The following is an 11,786-nucleotide window of genomic DNA, read 5'->3' on the forward strand; positions in this document are numbered from 1 at the left end:
GAAGAATCCAATACTTACATGCCCTTTGAGGTCATAAAAAGTCTAATGAATAAAGTAGGGATGGGCAATATAGGCCAAATATCATATCACAGTATTTAAAATAATAATATGGTATGACAGTATTTCGTTTTTTAATAATAAAATATAAAAAATTTGCTGAGTAGTGCGTGACCCAAGGGTGGCAACAAATACATTCTTAGTGATTTCAATAGGTCTTTCTCCATTCGGATTGTTTAATACTCTTCAATTAAAAATGTACCCCTCCCCCCCAAAAAAACTATCTGCGTTTTCAGCTACTTCCTGCACTAATTTGAGATCATTTCCACACTGCTGCGTAGGGTTGCGCCAAGCAACCTAGGCCTTATTTTTAACAAAATGTTGCAATTGTGACTTGACTTGTGATATAGCGCCAAAACACTTGGGTGAACTGTTGGAATCATGGAAATATAATAATTATTCCAATACTATAGCTAGAATATAATAGTGGGCACTTTAAATACAGTGTTATTTGACATGACAATGAATGAAAACACCAGGGATAATTGTTGACAAGTGTTTCCTAGGGGACCCTATAATCTTTGGCTACATTTAATGTTCTCTCTTAGCTCTCATGTGGCTAACATATTCATACTTAAAGTATTCCTCTTTGATTTAAACGATACTATTGCACAAACAATATGCTGAATGCTGATTTAGGTCTACACCATCACTGGTATTAGCAGGCTGTATAGCTAATTGCATTTGCTCTGACTGAGTGCATTTATTAGATAACTAGCCAGCTAACTAGCAATTAGCATTAGCAGCTAACACGCTTTAGGCCCAACTTGCTAAGAAAAGACAAACTAGGTGTTCGCAGATGTAAGAAACACAAATGAAGTGTAATTATAGAATGCTAGTGGATTTATATTAAGAAGCAAAGTGAAAAAAGGCATCGCTGTCATCAACATTGCATGTGCTCTGTTGACCATGAAGTGTCTTGTGGTGGAGGAACAACAAAAGTGCTCCTTGACAGGGGGCGGGGCTAGGTATGTGTGGAAAGCGGCATTGTATATACACTGTCTGTCTGTATGTCTGTATGTGTATATATATATATATATATAAATATCACACATATGACATTTGTTATGTTTTTATTCTTTAGGAACTTCTGTGGGTGTAATGTTTAACTAACTGTTCATTTTTATTGTTTATTTCACTTTTGTATATTATCTACTTCACTTGCTTTGGCAATGTTAACATATGTTTCCCATGCCAATAAAGCCCCTTGAATTGAATTGAGAGAGATGACTCAAGTAGCCTAAATCCCAAACAAACCTAAATGATCCACCTTCTAAGTCAAGAAGAGTCTCAAAGGCTCACTAAATAATTTAACTTTGTCATTTCCATCTAAACAACTCAAATATGTAAAAGACTGCACTTTATTTAGGAACATTTTTACCTATTGCTTATAGCATCCTTCCGCATTTTGGTATTTTAGTGAAGCTCACATTCCAACAGGGTAGAGCTTAGGCCTATGTTTCCGCATCAATTTAAACAAAGCGTTGTCGTGGCAATGTGAAGGTAAGATTAATCTTGGATAAATCTTGAGGAAGATCAAACTGTGCTTGACCTCAAGAGGCTCCAGGACTGACATGGCGGAAACACTCTCCAGTGAGTGAGAGTGAGCTTGAGAGTGAGAGTGGTTGTGAGTGTTTCTGTCACTTTAACCCTCGATCCCCTTGTAGAGTCGAGCAGACCAGAGGTAACCACTAAGGTTGCATCCCAAATGGCACCCATAATCCCTATATAGCACACACATTTGGGGCCCTGCTCAAAAGTAGTGCACTATTAAAAGGAATAGGGTGGCATTTGGGATGTAACCCTAAATCTAGGCCTAAATCACAATGCCCTAATTTAGAGAGCAACAGTGGAAAAATTATTGCTGTTGGCAAACCATGCCCTGGTTTACAGGAGGTTATTTAAACGTAAAATGGCAGGGGAAGTTTAGTTTAACACAATTTTAACCCAATTCAATTCAAAAATCACTCTCACAGCTGGTGCAGGTGAAGCATGAGACCAACAGGGTAACACTTTACATTAAAAGTTCTTTTATACCTGCGGATGTAATAATGCTGTAATTACACTAGTGAAAACATTGTTTTAACATGTGGTTATATAGTACCCATGAGGATCATTTAACATAGTTTCGCATGAGTTTCAGTCATATGATTGTCAATGAGCTGCAGGCTAGAAGTTAGGCCCTCGGCCTTAATGACCAGGACTGTAATAAACTGTTCAGTTCCTCTCTGGCTGTTCACTTTCCTCATTGGTCCTGCTCACTGGTACACTTTGTATGCTGAACATGCTGTTATAGGGACAAGAACAGGAGAACAGGGGTAGGGGGAGCTCTGCTATGCACCCGCCAGCAAAACACAAGGACACACAAACCATTAGAACTATCCTACTGCATCTTCAGGCTTTATAACATGTTTTATAAGCAAAGTCAACTCACCATTTGCAAGACAGAGGTCAGGGGTTAGGCTAGTTAAGAGTTTATGGGCCTAATCTACAGATCACATGCTTCATATAAGACCCATTAATAACCATAAAACTACAAAGGCCATCTATGAGAAGGTAACATATCTGGTAAACAGCATTATGACTTCGGCCTAATTAGAATTCAGTGATTTTGTCATTTATCTAACACTTTAATTACTTGATCTTAGCATTAATTAGATCTACATGCAACTCTCTGGAGCTTTGCCTAATGCTCACAAATTAACTGTAAAGCTTGGACCAGTCCTGCAGACAGACATGAGAGTCAATTGAGGAGAGGGAGTCTGGAGTCACATGAGACTAATAGTGCTTCTCGGAAAAACATATTGGAATTCAAAGCGACCAGCTCCACAATCTGCAGCACATTCATTTTTCAGCGCCTCCTTTATCCAAGCCCCCTGCAGGGCACTTCCACAATAAGAGGACTGGATAGACTGACTGCCTCTTTGCCAAAAACAGTCCGGGAACATTGTTCTGTGCTGTGTTCACCTCCTGAGGCCGCCTGCCTGTCCGTTCCCCATGTCCGCCTGTCCGTCCCCATATCCGCCTGTACTATTGTCCGCCTGTCCGTCCCCATGTTCGCCTGCCCGTCCCCATGTCCGCCTGCCCGTCCCCATGTCCGCCTGCCCGTCCCCATGTCCGCCTGCCCGTCCCCATGTCCGCCTGCCCGTCCGCCTGCATGTCCGCCTGCCCGTCTGCCTGCATGTCCGCCTGCCCGTCTGCCTGCATGTCCGCCTGCCCGTCTGCCTGCATGTCCGCCTGCCCGTCTGCCTGCATGTCCGCCTGCCCGTCTGCCTGCATGTCCGCCTGCCCGTCTGCCTGCATGTCCGCCTGCCCGTCTGCCTGCATGTCCGCCTGCCCGTCTGCCTGCATGTCCGCCTGCCCGTCCCCATGTCCGCCTGCCCGTCCCCATGTCCGCCTGCCCGTCCCCATGTCCGCCTGCCCGTCCCCATGTCCGCCTGCATTTCCGCCTGTCTGTCCACATGTCTGCCTGTTAGCCTGCCCGTCCGCATGTCCTCATGCCCGTCTGTTTGCCTGTCCGCCCACACGTCTGCATGCCCGCCTGTTTGCCTCTCCTCATGCCCGCCTGTTTGCCTGTCCTCTCACATGTCCGCCTGTTTGTCTGTTTGCCTGTCTGGCCAGCAAAGCTTTGTTACATTAGTGGCTTAATTTTCATATTACAGCTGAGAATGAACAGTTAAAGTTGTTATTGACAAATGAAAACATGTCAGTTTGTCACTTTCACGAGGTTAGAGTAATAACATGTTGAGCTACTTAATTAAGACATTGGCTCGAATCAAGGTTACGCCTTTAGATTGAGAAAATTAACAACTATGGAAGATTTGGCACTTTAATTTTCAATCCCAAACCCCGGCCTGGTCTGCTTGGTCTATTTCGCAATCATTCCCGGAAGTCTTAAGATGTTGCGCCTCTGGGTTTAGAAACTCTGTGGTAGTACTGTAAGAGATGTGCTGGCTACATTTTACAGTGATTGCATGAATTATTTTCATAAGATAAACATGGCTCTGAATAATATGGCGTTAGGTTTCTCCTTGGCTGTTCGACATCTTGCTGATACTGGCTGAAATAAATCCTGGTTATGAAATAGGAATGAGAAGGCAAAACCACAATTCTTAGGACTTTAGTCTGCTACAGTACACCTGCAAATACTTAGCTAGATGAATCAAAATAGAGGCTTACTGGCAATGGCAATTATGATGTTCTTTCACAAAAACATGATTACAAGATTCCGGATTATCCCTCAAAGTCCTTCATAAAGGACAGCGTGACAGGAAGAAATCAACAGCATGGAAAGGTTGAGGTTTTGCACATCTGGAAATCACAAACAAAGCTCCCCAGCAACCCACACTACTCCCCAGATGTCACGTTGGTATTGACCCCATCTCTCTCCCCCCCTATCATGGTTACAGTAAATGGGAGCTATTCTGTTTGTGGGACTCAGGCCAACTTCATTTCCTGTGTCCAGGCATAGCAGAGCCCCAAGACCTTCAGATTGGACTGAGAAAACACACGCACAAGCGCACGCACAAGCACCCCCCCCCCCCCCCCCCCCCGTCGTCACCCTTCAGCAGTGTTGTTTCTGTGCTACGTGACTACAAGGACCTGAAGCAGGCCAGACAAACAAACCATGGAGAACAAACTGATGTTGATAACAACGTCTTGTACATTGGTTCATGTGCTGACTGACCTGAAACATTGGTTTACAGATTGGTCATTTCACACGGGCTGAGATCATTCTCTCACAGCAGTGTGCGTGAAAGGACAGGATCAGATTCAGAACCAGCAGTCAACTTAACATCACAACCCCATAGCCCATTCATACATAAGTTCTAAATACCTGAGCCCGGTTTCCCGATAGTGATGGCACTTAGGCTTAGGTTTTAACCATGCATCTTTCCTACAATGGCCGAAGACGTAACATGCATTTCCCAAAACACCATGCAGAGAGCGAGTGGTCGCTAAGTGCATGGGTGAACACTGATAGGATCGAAAGAAAGAGAGCACTGTTCTCGGATCAGCATTCTCCTTTCAACTCTTTCCTTAATAACATAATTATTTCACAATACTGACGACGGATCAGCTCCTAGAGAGATATTATAGCATATGGTTGCAAATATTCTGCCGGCTTATTCTAATGCTTACCCAATAAAAATGCGTACATTAGGCTACACATCATGAAATATGTTGAGACAAATTACAGCCAGTAGCCTACAAGTTGCAAAATAGAACCCAAATGACTGAACATGAAATGTATTTCTATGTGATTCAAAGAGCTCTATAGAGCCCACTGTTTATATTTTAATGCAGTCATCTCAGTTTCATTTGAAGCATATTTTTTGTCGCTTGTTTGTATCAATTGCAAAGACATTGGAAAGTTTGTATTTGCAGACCACTTTGTTCTGAAGTTATCGGCGGTCACAGAGAGGGGGATAAACCATGTGATTCTGTTTAGCTGAGATTTCTGTGCATAAAGTGACACGGCAGGGCAAAAGAAAGCATCCAACGATTACAGGCTGACTACACTCGTGTCGCGAGCACTGCAAAATACATTTAGAAATCTATATTATTCAATTATTGCACGCGCCAATGAGCGTCTGCGTTGCCAAGGGCTAAAATAATAGGCAGTTCTATTTCTCATGCAGATCGCGCTGCAGGTCCTGCCTCTCCCATCTCCTCATTGGTTTATAGAAGCAGGTACCCACGTGACAACTCCTCATTGCTAATACCCACGTGGGTGACTGAAAGACGAACGAGGCCAGTGGCGGTAATGCACCTAATTTATGAAAGTTGCCAATCGCAATATAAAGTCAAGAGAAGAAAAAGCCTGGAAGGAGGAGAAATGACTAGAAACGATTTGGTTGACCGTTTTATGTGTGGATTAATTATTGGAGTAGAAGACCTTGTGCATTTCAGGTAAAATAACTCAATGTTTATATCCCAGGACAAATTAGCTAGCTAAATAGGACAAATTAGCTAGCAAGTGCAAACTAGCTAGCTAAATTGCCATAAATGTTTAATGCTTTTCGACCTGCTCCCAAATTAATATAATTGGTTCAGAGTTTGTTTTGATATTTTAACCTGTGTGTCGTGATCGCATTTGGTGTGGGGGGACAAAATACATTTATGCACGATGGAGCACACGCGCAGCCGGTTTGGGTTCCGTGTGTTGGAATCGGCTAAACTTAGATCATTGAGGTAGTAAATTAATTATAGGAAATGAAAGAGACTGGGTGTTGTGTTAGAAGTTAATGGTTCTCTGAAGAAAGACAGAAGGCTTTGGAATGTGTTTGATGGAGGAGAGCGATGTATTCATATAGGGAATTAACAGATGGATATCTGTGGATTAGGTGAAGAAGGGGTTGAGGTCAGGAGGTGAGGGGTGAGGTCAGTTCCCCTTAAGGGAGTAATCAGGGTTGGTATCTGGTTACCTTCTTTCCTGTGGAGCCATGAACTGTAAGGAGGAGTGCCTTAAGTAGGATGCATATAAACTGTGATGTCTGAAATGTTTTACGGTCTGATTTCAACTGTACAGAACTTTTGGGAAAGATTAAACTTGGTTAAAGCTTCTCTAGTGTTCGTGAGTTATTTACTCTGAAAAATAAGAACCTAACACGTGTTAGCTGTTTTACGAGTGGTCTAAGGTAGGCTGTAGATTGAGCGTTTTGAAGTGAAACGTTAATAACAATGGTTTTGGGAAACAGCTCAGAGATTTAACGATGTTCCTACGAAGGTTCTAACAATGAACATAGCCTTAACTTCTTGAGGGCCGGTGGCAGTATTCGGTATTTCAGATGAAGCTAGGATATGGATATAATTGGTAGTATTGGATAGAAAAAACACTGAAGTTTCTACACCTGTTAAAATAATGTCTGTGAGTATAACAGAACTGATACGGCATGCGAAAACCAGAGGAGAATCCATCCGGATTTGTATTTTCTTTCTTTTTGGGGTGTCTGCCCATCCAAATCCTTGTTTATGAGAAAATCAAAGGAATACCTCCCAGATTGCAGTTCCTAGGGCTTCCACTAGATGTCAACAGTCTTTATAAAGAGTTTCAGGGTTGTTTTTTCGAAAAATTTGCTAGAATTTGTAGTTTTTCTAGGTGGCTCCAATTTTGAATGTAGTATTGTGGCGTGCATGGATGAGGGCACGCACTTCGTTATTTATCCCCGGTAAAGAACATACTATTCGCTGTCTTAAATTGAATAGTTTATTTACATATTAGGGTACCTGAGGATTGATTAGAAACATTGTTTGACTTGTTTGGACGTAGTTTATTGGTAACTGTTGGGATTCATTTGTATGCATTTTGATTGAGGGAAACAGGTGGATTACTGAATCAATCGCACCAACTAAACTGACTTTTTTGGGATATAAATAAGGACTTATCGAACAGAACAACCATTTTATGTGTAGCTGGGACCCCTGGGATTGCAAACAGAGGAAGATCTTCAAAGGTAAATGATTATTTTATCGCTATATCTGACTTTCGTGACACCTCTGCTTGTTTGGAAAATGTTTGTAATGCTTTTGTACGCGGGGCGCTGTCCTCAGATAATCGCATGGTATGCTTTCGCCGTAAAGCCTTTTTGAAATCTGACAAAACGGCTGGATTAACAAGAAGTTACGCTTTTAAACTATGTAAGACACTTGTATTTTCCTGAATGTTTAATATTACGATTTTGTATTTTGAATTAGGCGCACTCCTATTTCACCGGATGTTGTCGAATTTGATCCCGGTAACGGGATTTCCGCGCTATTAAGATGCTTTTAGGAAGCCGGGCCCTGGTCATTTCTTTAATGACGTGCTAACGAACCCCCTTGTCCTGCTCTACAAGGTTAACACGAGTCTCAATCACTCAGTCAGATTGTATAAAGAAATCCAGGCTATGCGATATGGTTTGTACTGTACCACTCTGAACATCAGGAATGCTTACAGGCTGAAAGCTTATGTAATTCTACATCATGGCTCTGGTTCGGAACCAGCTGTGCTTTGTGCCAAAATAAATTATTAAAGTACAAAAGGGCAATTCCACAGTAACAATGTTTGGCATTTATATGCCAAACAAAAACATTGTTTTCAAAGTTTAACAAACCATACAACTCTATGAACAAGGATTAGCCTACTTTTAACAATTTACACTGAACATTATACAAAAACACATTTCCTGGAAAAACTGTGCAGATGCAAAGTTTGGTAACAGAATTGCTGTAGAATCTCCATCCGTTTTTGTATGTGACCACGTTTTCAAACAGTCTTAAAGGAAAATCCACTCACAAGATCTTTTTTATTTTTTATTTTTTCATTAGTCCACTGTTGACACAAGCCCAAATTGTTTTACATGTCAGTATTCATGTTTCAAGACGCAAACTGTCACCGACCACATCATCATGATGCTATCCAAAGTGAAACCACCTTCACCACAGTTGCACATCACGGCTGAAGCTAATTGGCAAAATCATTTGGCTAACTCTTCAAAACTGCGAACACACATCAAACCACACCTGAAACCAACTCACGTTTGAATTCATTTCATGTCCATTTCAGGACAATACTTTTTCTGGTAAACCCCTTTACCATTTGTTTGACAAGAAATCAAAGTGTTTGCTTATTCTTCATTTCTTTTTCTCCTAATCTTATTCCTAATTTTAATAGAGAATGGTTGAAAAATGCATATATGCTTCATTTCTCAAAAATATAGACTTGACACCTAATTTTAAATGCTCCTATGAACTTCACTTGTTGATGCTAACAGATCTTTTTACATGGAAATTACAAAAAAATAGATAGAAACCACATGAATAATTTAATCAAAATATGGCATGTCTTTGAAATCAAAGTCATGAAATGTCTTTAAAAGGCTTGCGAGTTGTTTTATTTTACATGTCCCTAATTCTTCAAGCATGAGTCATTCAGTCAGGGGCCTTCTCCTAGAATAATAACAGAGCATTTCTGACATGCAGGCCGGTCTGTTCTTTTTCCTTAACTCTCTCCTGTATTTAGAAATATAAGCTACTGGCAACACTTTCACAAGTCTGGTAGAAATGTAGTCTATGGTCTCAATGCAGACACGCATCCTCTGATAGTCTACTTGGTGGATCCACCCTGTGTTACTTCTGCAAACACTCACTTATCAGCACAGGTGTGGCACACCCACCTGGATGACGTCATCAAGAAAAACACAGGCCAAGTCCCAAAGGCCACCCTATTCCCTATATAGTGCACTACTTTTGACCACGGCCCATGTCTCTGGTCAGAAGTATTGCACTATGTAGGGAATCGGGTGGCATTTGGGACACACACACGAAACATGTGACCCCAAGTCAGATAGGCAGCTAGTTTGCTCAAGGAGGAACGTCTGTGCCCTACTGTTTAATATGTAAGATAAAAACCAACACAGCAGGATAAACTAAAGGGCCCCTAGCCACTGTATAGCTAGCATATACCTCTACCAACTGATGTCTATTGCTGGTCCTATAACTTAGTTTCAAGTTCTATTGTTTTAGTCCTTGTTGCCACCTTTATTATTCTGTGCATCTTGTAAAGTACTAGACCACTAGCTACCTTTTAATTATTGGTTCATGTTTTTTGCCCTTATTCATTAAAGCCTTTTTAATGGTTGCCCACAATGTGGAGACGTGATTTAAGTAAATTAGAATGCCACTAGAAATTAAATGTATTATTATTTATATGTATAGGCTGGCCTCTGAAGAGATGACAGACCTCCCCTGTGCAATACCTGGATTCAGAGAAGCACGTTGGCGCCGGAGAAAATGCCAGACACTAGTTCTGTCTATGGCCTGTCTATAGCCCCAAATACTGTCTATGTGTTCGGCTGGCCTCTCAGGAGACTACAGACCTCCTTAGCACAATTCCTGGTTTTCGAGGAAGCGCGTAACCACACACAGCAAAACGTTTATCTTGAACATGTAAAAACATTGTTGTGAACATTTCCTCATATAGGAATCAACCATTAACATAAATGTAATCTAAGTTACTTCAAGGATGGGACACTCAGATATACAGTAACCTGTAAAACACTGAATACCAGACATGAGTTCTAAGTCCTGTTTCTCCTGTACGAATAGAATACGTATAAAGTGCTTTACCTACTGTACCTGGAAGTGCTGAATCTAAGGCTCTCTCTTTGGTCAGTATTATGCAAATGCATTGGCTATTTATACACACAGAGGTTTTTTTCTCTCCCACATCTATTCATGAACAGAACATGTAGGAAATAAAGTTTTTGAAAAGCAGGCCAAGAGTAGAGGGATTATTACTGCAACTTCTATGTTTAAAGGCGATGTGGACAGTATTTAAACACAACCAAAATACACAGCGAAATTAAAGCATGATATATATGAGTTATGTTTACTCATTGCCTGGGAAGCACACAATGAATAGCATATAATGCTATATTCTATGTCGGGCAGAAATTAGCTTTTGAATCAGGAAAGTTCCCTCTCTCACGACCTCTACAAGTCAGAATTTTAAATAAAATTATATGTTAAAATATAATTGTATTCAACATTCTAGCTTGTAGAGGTCGTGAGAGGAAACGTTCCTGATTCAAACGCTCATTTCTGCTCGACGTTGGGGTCCAGGCAAGTTTACTCATTGCATGTTTATAATGTGTCCCATGAGGGGGCGTATGGGACGAGGAACATTGGAAAGGAGATAGGCCTATTGACTTAAACAATTGTAAAAAAGTAGGCTACTTCGCTGATGTCTCAGCCTCCAATGTCTGAAAAATAAAGCCTATATTGGTTACACGTCGGGTCTCACAACACGTCTTGCACAAAAAAATGTGTAGTCTCCCACCTGAAGTGTTTTTGCCTTTTATCCTAAACTACCTTTCTAAAGGCAATTCGTGACATAACATATCGGGCAGTGTACGCTATGTAATTACATAGTTTTTTTTACTTCAATTTGCCATGTACATTTCCAGTTGATATAAAAGTGGTCCATTTGTTTCCCAAAAATTACTTGGGGATTGAAATCAGTGACAAGTGAGGTCCATGTGAATTGCATCAGGCAAAGTGCGCCACGGTAAAAGTTTGGCATCAGATTTCGAGTTATCCTCGTATGTTGTTTCCATAAAAACATAAACACTTACCATTGTGATGCGGGTTGAAAAGGAGTTTGAAGCGTTGAAAAGTAACTCCGTTGAACTGGAATTTGACAAACTTTGCCGAAACTTCATTTACGAAGAAAACTAGTCTTCCGCTTCCGGAGGGAGTAAAGTAACATAACAAGGGGCGGGCGGCCAGCGAGTCTGTATTCATATCTAGGATGAGATGACGTCTTCCACTAGGATATTCTGTAACCTGCTGGTGGTATACGCGTAGTGCAAACAGTGAAATACAGTAGGCGCCCAGTAATAGTAAATTACAATATGTGAATGTATTTGAACTTCCTCGGAGCAGGTCCTGACAATACAACAAAATGTAATAACTTTATTTTTCCCAGAGTGTAGGAGCCACTTTGGCCTCGCCTGCATATTATGTTGTTTTGTTTTGTAGACTATAGTTAGTCTGTCTTTGTATATTCTACTTAATTTGTACACTAGAGCAGGGGTTTTCAAACCTATCCCCGGGACCCCCAGCCAATCCATGTATTTGAACTATTTCTGATTCAATTAGTCTGGGGGTCTCCAAGGAGAGGTTTAAAAACTGCATTAGAGGGCACTATATGTTGAGTCATGGGTCACTAATCATGTGGATTTAGG

The 11,786-nt window shown here is 41.2% G+C and overlaps 1 protein-coding gene across 1 annotated transcript in view; it reads right to left on the reverse strand.

Annotated features, from left to right (window-relative positions):
- itprid2 (ITPR interacting domain containing 2) overlaps window positions 1–11,302 on the reverse strand; it is a 49,323-nt gene extending 38,021 nt beyond the window's left edge. Inside the window, exon 1 of the mRNA XM_031805613.1 lies at window positions 11,175–11,302. The gene's annotated coding sequence lies outside the window, so the exon portion shown is untranslated. The remainder of the gene's footprint in view (window positions 1–11,174) is intronic.
- Between the last annotated feature and the right edge of the window lie 484 nt (window positions 11,303–11,786).

The sequence above is a fragment of the Oncorhynchus kisutch genome, linkage group LG26 (genome assembly GCF_002021735.2).
Source record: "Oncorhynchus kisutch isolate 150728-3 linkage group LG26, Okis_V2, whole genome shotgun sequence".
Classification (NCBI taxonomy): Eukaryota; Metazoa; Chordata; class Actinopteri; order Salmoniformes; family Salmonidae; genus Oncorhynchus; species Oncorhynchus kisutch.